The sequence below is a fragment of the Anomaloglossus baeobatrachus genome, chromosome 2 (genome assembly GCF_048569485.1).
Source record: "Anomaloglossus baeobatrachus isolate aAnoBae1 chromosome 2, aAnoBae1.hap1, whole genome shotgun sequence".
NCBI classification, from domain to species: Eukaryota; Metazoa; Chordata; class Amphibia; order Anura; family Aromobatidae; genus Anomaloglossus; species Anomaloglossus baeobatrachus.
Window position 1 is genome coordinate 254,203,593 of NC_134354.1, and position 13,762 is coordinate 254,217,354.

The following is a 13,762-nucleotide window of genomic DNA, read 5'->3' on the forward strand; positions in this document are numbered from 1 at the left end:
TGCACCTGCTTTGAAGCTAAATGTGGACCTCCTTACCTACTGTACCCATGTGATGCTGCACAGCATATGTCTCCTATCTGGATCTACTAAAATGTACTGGTAAACAAGAGACTCGAAAAAAGAGAGAAATGATGTGAAGGTTTCAGGAGCTGCACACCACACATAAACAGACAACGGTTATTCAATCACAAAGGCTTACAATCCCGAATGTGTTACAATGATGGAAAGCAAGCAAAATTCACACTACATTTTTGCTGCTGGGTCCTGTATACACATAATAGTAATGTAATCCAAAAATGAGGGCAAATACCATTACGATGTAATCTAGAAGCACAGTACTCTTCTTACCCAGTAAAACAAACCGGCAACACAACAACCACTTGTCAGATTCCTAGTGGGGTGGACCAAACTCGTCTTTTCTGACAAACATGTAAAAGGATGGTATATTTGATTTTTTTGCCATCATCTTTTTTTTCTCTTAGAGTGGGGTGTAATGTATTGTAATTAGAGCTGGGCGAATTCGCAGAAAACTAGGACCAGCGGGTCCCTGATCTCTTTAAAAAAAATCAATCCGGATTCAATCCGGAATCTGGCCCCCATTTAAGTCTACGGGGATCAGAAACCGAAGATCAAAAATGGTGGTAGAAAGGATAGAGGAATGGAAGCGCAAGCGGTGGTCTTACCAAAGCTCCGGCATGGCTGTACGCTGCTCCCACGCCTCTCATTCACTTCCTGAGCCGCTGATTACAGTCCGACGCACCCCCACCCTGAGTGTCAGCTGACTACATCCAATCACAGATGTCAGGACAGCCGGTAGGTGGGAAAGCAGTGTAATTGAGTTATACACTCTAGCATCTACCGTGAGCTTAGAACGTATGGGCTCATTCCAGGTTAGTGGGCGTGACTGGCTTGGTTAGTGGGCATGGTTATGATTCCTCTCGTCCACCATAATCACGCAAGGGGGGCTTCGTCCCCCCCCTGCATCCCCTATATGGGGGTCTTACCCTTAGAACCCCGCTTCTATTATATACAACTCCATGTCCACGTGGATTTAGAAAAAGAATGTTTATTCTGGCGGGAAACATCGGATGGCATTTTGAACAAACTCCTATCATGTGATAGGGGGCGTGTTGAAATAACGTCTTCCTGGAAAGAGCCCATACACTCTAGCATCTACCGTTAGTATCGTGGTATAAAAATAAGTAAAATTAAACAATTGGTGCAGGGTCCCCTCGGTATTTAGATACCCAGCACAGATAAAGCCCATGGCTACAACCTCAGTCCTGCGCTTATCTTGGTTGTATCAAAAGAAGAGGAACCGCATGCAGGGTTTTTTTTTTTATTTTTAAATTTATTTAAATAAATAATTTTAAAAAACGACGTGCGGTTGCCCCCAATTTTGATACTCAGCCAAGATAAAGCCAGCTGGGAACTGGTATTCTCAGGTTGGGGAGACCCAGCCTAATAATATCAGCCTCCAGCCGCCCGGAATTTTCACATCCATTAGATGCGACAAGTTCGGCGCTTTACTGGCTCTTTCCAATTGCCCTGATGTGGTCGCAATCAGGGTAATGAGAGAATAATAACAGCCCACAGCTGCTACTACACCCTAGATTAGTGATGGCAGGCGTCTGACACCTGCATCACTAATCTGTAAGTGAAAATTACCAAAAAACTAAAAAAATCCGTTCTTTGGAATAAAATACAAAACCCACCCTCTTTCACCACTTTATTGACCCCCCCAAAACACACCTGCAGATCCGAAGTAATCCACACAAGATCCCATGGCGATTCAGCTCTGCTACATCCAAGGCACAGTGAGCGGCAATAGAATGTGACTGCCCGCTGTGAGTGCAGAGAATAAATGAGCTTCGCAATGAGCGGTGACGTCACTCGGGTCATTTGCGGTCACAGCTGGAGGTTACCATGGTCCTTCACCTCTGATCGCAGGTAACCTGACCTCAGGTGAGGTCACTGAGTTCACAGACCTCTCGGCAGAATACCGTGGCAAAAATCGCAGCAAAAACTCGTGGGGGGAAAAAAAAAAAAAAAAAAAAAAGCATAAAAAACCTGCGTTTTTTTGCAAACTTTGTGTAGCTTGGGTGCAGGAATATGATGTAAGATTTTCAGCACTAAATCTACATCTCTTAGCAAAAAATAACCCTCCGCGGTTTTCTGCCAGGAGATGCAGGTCTCATCTGAGGTGAGGTCACTAACTTTACTGAAGTCACCTGAGGTCAGGTTACCTGCTGTTACAGATGGAGGACCAGGAGATTTTCCAGCTGTGAACTGCAAATAACCTGAGTGACGTCATCACTCATCGCAGCTCAGTCATTGTCTGTCTGCACTCAAAGCAGGCAGTCATGTTCTATGGCGCTCGCTGTGAAATTCAGATGCGGCAGAGCTGAATCGTCATGGGATTTCGTATGGATTACTTCGGACCTGCAGGGGTGTTTGGGGGGGGTCAATAAAGTGGTGAAAGAGGGTGGGTTTTGTATTTTATTCCAAAGAACGGATTTTTTTAGTTTTTTGGTAATTTTCACTTACAGATTAGTGATGCAGGTGTCAGACGCCTGCCATCACTAATCTAGGGTGTAGTAGCAGCTGTGGGCTGTTATTATTCTCTCATTACCCTGATTGCGACCACACAGTTTATAAAGGGGTGAAAGAGGTTGTTTTTTACCTTTTATTCCAAATAAAGGATTTTTTTGGTGTATGCGTTTATTTACTTTCACTTACAAATTAGTGATGCGGGTGTCAGACGCCTGCCATCATAACCTAGGGTTTAGTAGCAGCTGTGCGCTGTTATTAACCCATCATTACCTTGACTGCCACCGCACCAGGGTAATCAGGAAGAGCCAGTAAAGCGCAGAGTTTGTCACATCTAATGGATGTGACAATTCCGGGCGTCAGGAGGCTTATATTTTTTAGGCTGGGTCTCCCCAGCCTGAGAATATCAGCCCCCAGCTGGCTTTATCATGGCTGGGTATGAAAATTGAAAAGAAAAAAAAAAAAAGAAGCAGTTTGTGGTTCCTCTTCTTTTGATACACAGCCAAGATAAGTGCAGGACTGGGTCGGCAGCATGTAGTCATGGGCTTTATCGGTGTTGTGTATCAGAATACAGGGGGACACTGCACCAATTGTTTTATTTATTTTTATACCTCGGTACTGACCCGCGCCTGTGAGTGATTGCAGGCAGACACTGTCACAGGTTTGGGGCAGATCTGACTGTAAACAATTACAGACGACAGGACGGCGGGTGAGGAAAGCAGTGTGTATGCGATAAGAATGCGCGGCAGAGGAAGTGAATGCGTGACCTGGAAGCAGTGTGCCACCATAACATGAAGCCTTAGTAAGAAGTGCTCGCTTCATTCTTTTTTTCTTTATTTTTCCTTTTTTTTTTTAATTTCTCCAGTGTCAAATTTGGATCAAACACTCGGGCGCATCTTTGAAACCGCGCGGATCCGGACTTTTATACAGTCTAGGTCCGCCCAGCCCTAATTGTAATCATCATCCAAGTATCAGCGGTGTTTTGGCACTGCATATTAGGGACATCACATATCACTATTAACAATAGTGTCACTACAACGACCCCTTCAGTAATAAAACTGCAATGGTACTGGGGAAGATAAAAGGCAGCATACAATAAAACTGTGGAAATATATTTCTGACACATGAATATGAGGCAATCCATCCTCTGGGACCACTACCAGTCTCTAGACTGAAGCTCTTGTGCTTTTAAAGTAAATGGATTGTTCCTATAGCATAGATATCTGATTAGTTACATAGCATGTCCACTCTAATGATTGCATAGTTTGCTAGGGCTGTGGTGTCAGTAAACCAAAGTTCAGACTCAGACTTCATAAAATGTCAAATTTCGTGATTATCTTACTGTGCTAAAATCAGACTTTTACAAGTTGACATGATTGCAGGCATGCCTACCAGGGGACACTATTCTGGTCTTTAGGAGAGGAACTTCACAACTGAGCACGTGCAGAAAAGATTTAGACATTTAAAAGGATACTTCTGGGAGATAAAAAAAAAATTAATTCTAATTGCCATGCCCTCAAACTCTAAAGATGAGATCCACAGTCCTGTTCCTCACAGTAGCTGTAATGCAGTATGATGCTGGGGCTGCTTTTCTCTCTTTTGGGATGTTACATCACATATCAATGGCGTGGCCTGCTTCCTTCTGCTAGTAACAGGCAGCCGCCTGATAATATCTGATACCATGCTGTCCCAGATCAGGTAGTATGGCCATGTTCCCGGTTCTTGAACCACAGGGAAGCAGCTAATATCAGAGGCCTGGCTGTTACTAGCAGCAAGGAGCAGGCCATGCTCCTAATCTATGATGTAATGTTTCAGAAGGAAGGGGGAAGTACCAAGGAGCAGCTCCAGTGTCATAATGAATTACAGGTACTGTGAGGGTAGGTAACAGCACTCTGGATGGCGAGTTTATGAGGGCATAGCCATTACAATATTTTTTATCTCTCCGGAGTATCCCATTAACCTTAGAGCAGCATGACATTATCTAGTATAAGGGACGTGAAAGAACACAGATGAGAATGGATTTATGAGCCCCTTTTTTGATTACTAGGGATATATAAATGTTAACATTTCTAAATGTATCTAAATTCATTTGTATATGAATACATTATAATATACACTACTCACAAAATGGTAATGATATTTGGCTTTCAGGTGAAATTTATGGAAAACAAAAAGTTCACACTTCAGTGATATTTAATCATGAAAGTAGGGCATTTAAGTAGTACAATTTATTGAAACAAAAACCACAGTGGTGGGTATACCCAAAAAAATCATGTCAATGTCTCAACTTGTAATGTGGCTTTGTGAGCATCAATTACAGCTTGACAACGATGTCTTATGCTGTTCACAAGTCAAATTATTGTCTATTGAGGCCTGGCATCGCACTCTTCAAGGAAGGGCGGCCCTTAGGTCATTGAGATTCTGGCGTAGAGTTACGAGCCTCTACATGGCGACTCAGCTGATCCGATAGGTTTTCTATGGGATTCAGGTCTGGAGGAAGTGCAGCCCACTCCATTTGAGGTCCCCCAGTCTCAAGCAACCACTCCCTAATGATGTGACAGATGAGCTGGATCATTGTCGTCCATGATGATGAAATTTGGCCTGTTGTTAATGCAGAGGCACAATGATTAGATTAATTATGTTATTCAAGTAGTAGGAGCTTGTCACTGTACCATTCACAAAAGTGTGAGGCAGTTCTGTATTGACTAGAAACACCTGCCCACACGAATGCCTCCAAAGGCTTGTCTGGTGACAACAGTTGCTGACGCTATCCTTCAGGTCTCCAACATTGTTGGTGACCATCATTTCTGATCAGTGTTAAATCACCGGTTTCTTGTCCAGCAAGATGATATAGTCTATGCCAGGTGGTGTATTCAGGTACTCCTGCAGGTTGTCTAGTACGCAGACCATGCTGAATGATTTTGATTGATCAGACGTGACACTTGGTTTCCTCTCACCTCCCTTAAATGTGTTTGGAGTTGTCTGACATTCATCATCCGGTTCCAAAGGGCATTGTTCACAATGAAGTGATCATCAGTGTAGGATGTGGCCAAAGGACATCTACTTCTATGCCTTCCTGTGAATCTTCGTCTGTGTATCTCTGTTGTAACCTGCTGGTGACACTAAGCTAAGTGGCCACTTCCGTCTGAGAATATCCTGCTTGAAGCCTTGCAATGGCGAGGTACTGTTGATCAATTAGGTGTCCTTTGTTATTATTTCAAAATGTGAGAATTGATATCCAGGCGGTACTCAAAATTGCAGGTGCTTGGTCAAGGGATGGCACAGCCAAATAGAATTTTTTCTGCTAAAAGATTTTTTCTGTTTAAAATTTTTTTTTTTTTTAAATATTGTTTGTTAAAATTCTTGCTGTTAAAGGATCTTTGTTAATATTTACCGTACATAATATGATGTGGTTCCTATATCTACCATGTATATTGTATTGTCCATTGTGATGATCCTACTAATTCTTTAAAAAAAGTTGTTTTTTTTTTAAGTTTTTCAAAAGAAGGGAATTTTGTTTACTTACCGTAAATTCCTTTTCTTCTAGCTCCAATTGGGAGACCCAGACAATTGGGTGTATAGCTATTGCCTCCGGAGGCCACACAAAGTATTACACTTAAAAGTGTAAGGCCCCTCCCCTTCTGGCTATACACCCCCAGTGGGATCACTGGCTCACCAGTTTTAGTGCCAAAGCAAGAAGGAGGAAAGCCAATAACTGGTTTAAAGACCAATTCAATCCGAGGAAACATCGGAGAACTGAACCATACCACATGAACAACATGTGTACCCGAAAAAACAGAAAAACCCCGAGAAAACAGGGCGGGTGCTGGGTCTCCCAATTGGAGCTAGAAGAAAAGGAATTTACGGTAAGTAAACAAAATTCCCTTCTTTTTCGCTCCTAATTGGGAGACCCAGACAATTGGGACGTCCAAAAGCAGTCCCTGGGTGGGTAAAAGAATACCTCGTGATAGGGCCGTCAAACAGCCCTTTCCTACAGGTGGGCAATCGCCGCCTGAAGGACTTATCTACCTAGGCTGGCGTCTGCCGAAGCGTAGGTATGCACCTGAAAATGCTTGGTAAAAGTATGCAGACTCAATCAGGTAGGTGCCTGACACACCTGCTGAGCCGTAGCCTGGTGCCGTAATGCCCAGGATGCACCCACGGCTCTGGTAGAATGGGCCTTCAGCCTTGAGAGAACCAGAAGCCCAGTAGAACTGTAGGTTTCAAGAATTGGTTCCTCGATCCCCCGAGCCAGGGTGGATTCAGAAGCTTGCGACTGTTTACGCCGACCAGCGACAAGGACAAAGAGTGCATCCGGGTGGCGCAGGAGCGCCATGCGGGAAGTAGAACCTGAGTGCTCTCACCAGAACCAACAGATGCAAATCCTTCTGAAATTGATGGACTGGACGAGGACACAAAGAAGGTGAGGTGATATCCTGATTGATATGAAAGTGGGATACCACCTTAGGGAGAAATTCCGGAATCGGACGCAGAACTACCCTGTCCTGGTGAAGGACCAGGAAGGGAGATTTGTATGAGAGCGTTGCTAGCTCGGAAACTCTCCTAAGAGACGAGACCGTTACTAGAAGGCCACTTCCCGAGAAAAGCGGGAAGGGAGACCTCTTTCAAAGGCTCGAAAGGCGGCATCTGGAGAGCAATTAGAACCTTGTTCAGATCCCAGGGCTCTAACGGCCGCCTGTACGGAGTGCTGAGAAGACAAACTCCCCGTAGGAACGTGCGTACCTGAGGAAGTCGTTTCTGAAAAAATACAGATAGCGCTGAGACTTGTCCCTAAAGGGAACTGAGCGACAACCCTTTTTCCAACCTAGATTGCAGGAAGGAAGGAAACATAGACGATGCAACCGGCCAGGGAGAAACACCCTGCGCCGAGCACCGAGATAAGAATATCTTCCACGTCCTGTGGTCAATCTTGGCGGACGTTGGTATGCTAGCCTGTCTCATGGTGGCAACCACGTCCTGAGGTAATCCTGACGACACTAGGTTCCAGGACTCAAAGCCACACCATCAGGTTGAGGGCCGTAGAATTCAAATGGAAGAATGGCCCTTGAGACAGCCAGTCTGATTGGTCTGGTAGTGCCCCCGGTTAGCCTACCGTGAGGCACCACAGAACCGGGAACCACAACATCCTCGGCCAATCTGTAGCGACGAGGATGGCGCGGCCGCAGTCGGTCCAGATCTAATGCAGCACTCTGGGCAACAATGCCAGAGGTGGCACATAAGGTAGCTGGAACTGCGACCAATGCTGAACTAAGGCGTCTGCCGCCAGAGCTCGATGATTGTGAAACCGTGCCATGAAGCTGGCACATTGTTGTTGTGCCGTGACGCCATTAGATCGACGTCCGGCCTCTGTCAGCGGCGCCAGATCTCCTGAAACCCGTCCGGGTGAAGAGACCATACCCTTTCGGCCACACCCCGGCGACTTAGGAAGTCAGCTTCCTAGTTTTCCACGCCTGGGATGTGAACTGTGGATATGGTGGATGCCGTGTCTTCCACCCACATCAGAACCTGCCGGACTTCCTGGAAGGCTTGCCGGTTGCGCGTTCTTCCTTGGTGGTTGATGTATGCCACCGCTGTGGAGTTGTCCGACTGAAGTCGGATTTGCTTGCTTTCCAGCTGCTGTTGGAAGGTTTGTAGGGCAAGATACACTGCTCTGTGTTCAAGAACATTGATCTGAAGGGTGGACTCTTGCTGAGTCCACGTACCCTGAGCGCTGTGGTGGAGAAAAACTGCTCCCCACCCTGATAGACTCGCGTCTGTCGTAACTATCGCCCAGGATGGGGATAGGAAGGACCTTCTTTTTGACCATGAGGTGGGAAGAAGCCACCACCGTAGAAGATTCCTTGGCCGCCTGAGAAAGAAAGACGACTCTGTTGAGGGAGGTCGACTCCCCGTCCCATTGGCGGAGAATGTCACATTGTAGTGGACGCAGATGAAACTGCGCGAAAAGAACTGCCTCCATTGCTACCATCTTACGTAGGAAGTGCATGAGGCGTCTTAATGTGTGCGACTGGTTCTTAAAGAAGAGATTGCAGCCCGTAGTGAATGCTGTTTGTCTAGCGGAAGCTTCACTATCGCTGAGAGAGTATGAAACTCCATGCCTAGATATGTTAGCGATAGGGTCGGGGTCGGATCTGACTTTAAAAAGTTGATGATCCACCCAAAACTCTAGAGAGTCTCCAGCGCAACGTTCGGGCAGTGTCGGCATGTTTCCTAAGAGAGTGCCTTGACAAGTAGATCGTCTAAATATGGGATCACAGAGTGACCCTGAGAGTGCAGGACTGTGACTACTGCTGCCCTGACCTTGGCGAAGACCAGTGGGACTGTCGCTAGCCGGAAGGTAGAGCTACGAACAGAAGGTGTTCGTCTCCTATAACGAAGCGTAGAAACGCTAGTGCTCTGGATCAATCGGCACGTGTGGATAAGCATCCTTGATGCCTAATGATGCTAGGAAATCTCCTTGGGACATTGAGGCGATGACATGGCGGAGGGATTCCATCCGGAACCGCCTGGTGTCCACGAGCTTGCTGAGCAGTTTTAGATCCAGAACGGGACGGAACGGCCCGTTCTTATAGGCACCGCAAATAATTTGGGGTAAAAACCGTGACCTTGTTCCTGAAGAGGAACGGGGGTCATCACTCTTTCTGCCTATAGAGTGCACCCTGTTTGCAGAAGAGCAGCGGCTCGGCCGGGAGGTGGAGAAGTTCTGAAGAATCGAGTTGGAGGACGAGAAGTGAGCTCTATCCTGTACCCGTGAGACAGAATGTCTCACACCCAACGGTCATTGACCTATGGCAGCTAAATATCGCCAAGGCGGGAGAGCCTGCTACCGACCGAGGATGCGGAGAGAGGAGGCCGCAAGTCATGAGGAAGCCGCCTTGGAAGCGGGTTTTCAGACTGTCTCTTTTTTTGGGCGTGACTGAGCCCGCCAAGAATCTGAGCTCCTCTGATCCTTTTGAGTCCACATTGGACGAGGAAAAATGGGACCTGCCCGAGCCTCGAAAAGACCGAAACCCCGACTGCCTCCTGCTCTGTTGGGGTTTGTTGTGTCCGGGCTGAGGAAAGGATGAATCCTTACCCCTGGACTGTTTAATGGTTACATCCAAACGCTCACCAAACAGTCGGTCAGCAGAAAAAGGCAACTGGTTAAGCACCCTTTTTTGGAAGCAGAATCTGCCTTCCATTCACTTAACGAGCAGACCAGGCTCTGCTTAAAAACACGGAGTAGCGGAGGCTACTGCCGCACGGTTCGCAGAGTCTAGGGCAACCTGAATCGCGTAAGAAACAAATGCAGACATTTGAGAGGTTAAGGATGCCACCTGCGGCACAGATGTACGTGTAACCGTGTCAATCTGTGTAAGACAAGCTGAAATAGCTTGGAGTGCCCCAAGGGTGAGAATGCTGGAGCCAACGGTGCGCCGACAGCCTCATAGATGGATTTAGACCAGAGATCCATCTGTCTGTCAGTGGCATCTTTAAGTGCAGCTCCATCTCCCACTGCAACTATGGATCTAGCTACAAGCCTGGAGATTGGAGGATGCCGCTTGGGACACTGGGTCCAGTCCTTGACCACGTCAGGGGGCAGGGATAACGTGTATCCTAAGCCGTTTGGAGAAGCGCATATCTGGATAAGTGTGGTGTTCCTGGACTGCATCTCTGAAGGCAGAGTGGTCCAGAAAAATACGTGAAGCTGACTCCTCCACTGGAGGAGCTGGGTGAGAAATAACCAACATTCTATTGATGGACGCTATAAGATTATTCACTATGGCGTCACCATTAGGTGTATCCAGATTGAGAGCGGTCTCAGGATCAGAATCCTGAGCCGCTACTTCCGCCTCATTACACAGAGAGTCCTTCTGCTAGGACCCTGATGAAACCGAGGGCCGCTCATAGTGAGCCCGCTTAGGCTGTCTGGGACTGACGTCTGTGCAGAGCCGTGACTCTGGGATGCGTGTGACATTCCCGGAGCTGTTAGTTGTTCACACTGAGGGGGGCCATGGATCAATGATTCAACAGTGCCCATGTTGTGAGAGACATGTCCGGACTGCTAGGCTTCTAGTATCATAGCCATAGTCTCAGAAAATCTGTCAGTAAATACTGCAGACACCGTCCTCATCCTCTGGCCATTAGCAGAGACTCCGGCTGAGTTGGATACAATGGGGGTCTATGTAACCTGCCGGCCGTATAGCCGTACATGCTGTACCGGCTGCATAGAAAAACATGTGGTTCTGCACCTTTGTTTTACACAGAGAATATGCTGATAACTCCTCCGCACAATCCAGGAGGGTATATACAACGTGCGACCAAACAGTGCAATGTATATAGTACAAGCATATCTATAAGTGCACTTCTGCACTAGTGGGGTTAGCACCACAGGTGCTGCTTAACGCCTGTTGCAGCGATTGTGTGACTATCAGAATGCCAGGGTCTTCCACACTTGTCTCTGTATCGTACAGAAACTGACACTAATGGCTGCCGGCGTCCTGTGTAGAGAAGGAAGCCGTGGGCGTGCCTGAGAAAGTGCGGGAATCCGGTTTCACAGTGCACACAGTGAGAGGGGTGGAGTATGCAAAACATACTCCAGCTCTCAGCGCTGCTGTGCTATGCAGCGTCACGCCCCTACCCTGACTGTCAGGCCTGTGGGCGGTAACGAAGGGAGACTAGGCCCAGAAGCCGGGGACTCGAGTTAATAAGCGCGGCCGGCATATCAGTGCTGGCCGGCACGGAAGTCCCCGGCGCACCACAAATCCCAGCGGCGCCTTAAATAAAAACGGCAGCGGCGGTTAGCGCGGTAGTCACCCAATACACTAACACACCCAGCAACGCTGTGGTGTGCGATGGCACTAGTGCGGACAGCGCCGCTGTCCCTGGCGCACTAACACACCCAGCAGTGCTGCCGTGTGTCTGCGCGGTCCCCACAGGGACACAGAGTACCTCCATGTAGCAGGGCCATGTCCCTGAAGATACTCCGCTCCATGTCCAGCAGATACCAGGGGCTGTGGATGGAGCACGGCCTCAGTGCCTGGAGACCGATAGAATCCCACTTCACCCAGAGCCCTGTAAAAAGGGATGGGGAAGGAAGCAGCATGTGGGCTCCAGCCTCCGTACCCGCAATGGGTACCTCAACCTTAACAAACACCTCCGACATGAAGTGGGGGGAGAAGGGAGCATGCTGGGGGCCCTCGTATGGGCCCTCTTTTCTTCCATCCGACATAGTCAGCAGCTGCTGCTGACTAAACAGTGGAGCTATGCGTGGATGTGTTGCCTCCTTCGCACAAAGCACAAAACTGGTGAGCCAGTGATCCCACTGGGGGTGTATAGCCAGAAGGGGAGGGGCCTTACACTTTTAAGTGTAATACTTTGTGTGGCCTCCGGAGGCAATAGCTATACACCCAATTGTCTGGGTCTCCCAATTAGGAGCGAAAAAGAAATTATTTTTGTTTAGTTTCTCCTTATTTTTCACTTAATCTATCTATATGATTTATATATTATATAGTTTTTATCAGAGATACTTGATATACTTTCTTTAAAACATTCAATTTAATATGTAAATGAATTGGGTGGTTCAATCACTGAAGTTGTGGCCTCTGGCTATGTGTTTTTTTTATAATTAGTCAGATGTATTGACAAAGGCTAAGGACCTGTGCGCACACTGCGTTTTTTTCACCAACAGGTTTTGCTGCATGTTTTCTGCACCACAAAGAATTGCATGTCACTTCTTATCCACAGGTACCTGCGTTTTTTGCTATATATCATGATCAAAAACCACAGAGAACAACCCGCGGAAAAAATGCTGTAAAACTGCACGCGGTTTTCGGGTGCGGTTTGCTGCGTTTTTTAACCGCGGGTACGGTGATCTTTCAGAGGGCCTGGAATTTTCTTAACAAAAAATTCCATTTTCTAGTGCGCACAGGGCCTAAAGGTCTAGCCGAAAACGCGTTCTGTTTGTACTGTGCTTCTATGGATTAAATCCTAAAGATTACTGCAAGTTTTGGAATGCCGGTCTTATGTTCATATATTTAAAAATGTGAACAGCATGATGAGGAAAACTGTTTAAGGCTATGTGCCCACGTGGCTTTTTTTTATGTGTTTTTCCTTCCTTATTTTAAATCAATAAAAACAAGGAAAAAGCATTCCAGCAAACAGGGCTGTGGAGTCGGAGTCGGAGTCGTGGAGTCGGAGTCGGAGCTCATTTTGGTGGAGTCGGAGTCGGTATAAAATGCACCGACTCCGACTCTTAAAATATATAATAAATTGGGGACAGGAGTGCAATGCAGAATGTGCTGAATATTTACTAAATAATAACATTTAGTATAATGCTTATATTTAAGTGAAAAATTTATTGTAGTACAATGTGAACATCAGACATTTAATTGTTTTTATGATACAATAATCAAGATATTTGGATAGAACATAAAATATTTATTGGAATACAACTTTAGAACACAAAAAACTAATAAATTGTAAATATGTAATATATATATATATATATATACACACAGTGTATATACACACACAAGATATATATGTAATCTACTGTATATTACATAGTGTATTACATATTTACAATTTATTACAGTTTTTTGTGTTCTAAAGTTGTATTCCAATAAATATATTTTATGTTCTATCCAAATATCTTGATTATCGTATCATAAAAATTATTAAATGTCTGATGTTCACATACACATATTCATGTACTACAATAAATTTTTCACCTAACTAAGCAATATATGTAGGAGTCGGAGTCGGAGCCGGAGTCGGAGTCGGAGCCGGAGTCGGAGTCGGTGCAAGAGAATTTGAGGAGTCGGAGTCGAAGGTTTGGCTTACCGACTCCACAGCCCTGCCAGCAAAGTCTATAAGAATCGTGACTTGCATTGCCCATTATGCATTTTTCTTGTAAATTTTGTTGCTGAAAAAGCAGCAGCATGTTAACCCCTTCACGACCGCGGGCAGTGAAGTCCTATTTTTATGTGACTTAAGGACCAAGAATGTAACTTTACTGCCTAAAATTCATTTGATTGCCATGGTCATAGCAACGGCTTTCAAATGATGTCCCCTGCTGTTTCTTAGAGCAGGGGACCTTTTATTGACCCCGGGGGGGTAGCGTTGCCCCATCCACGATGGTTGTGATTGACTGTTCAAATCTGAACCGCCAATCACAGAGATCACACTGTTTTCGGCTAAAAAAAAAAAT

At 46.2% G+C, this 13,762-nt stretch overlaps 1 protein-coding gene across 1 annotated transcript in view; it reads right to left on the reverse strand.

The window, feature by feature from the left end:
• Positions 1–13,762, reverse strand: part of GNAI3 (G protein subunit alpha i3) — a 117,850-nt gene that overhangs the window by 1,566 nt on the left and 102,522 nt on the right. The gene's annotated exons all lie outside the window — the stretch shown is intronic.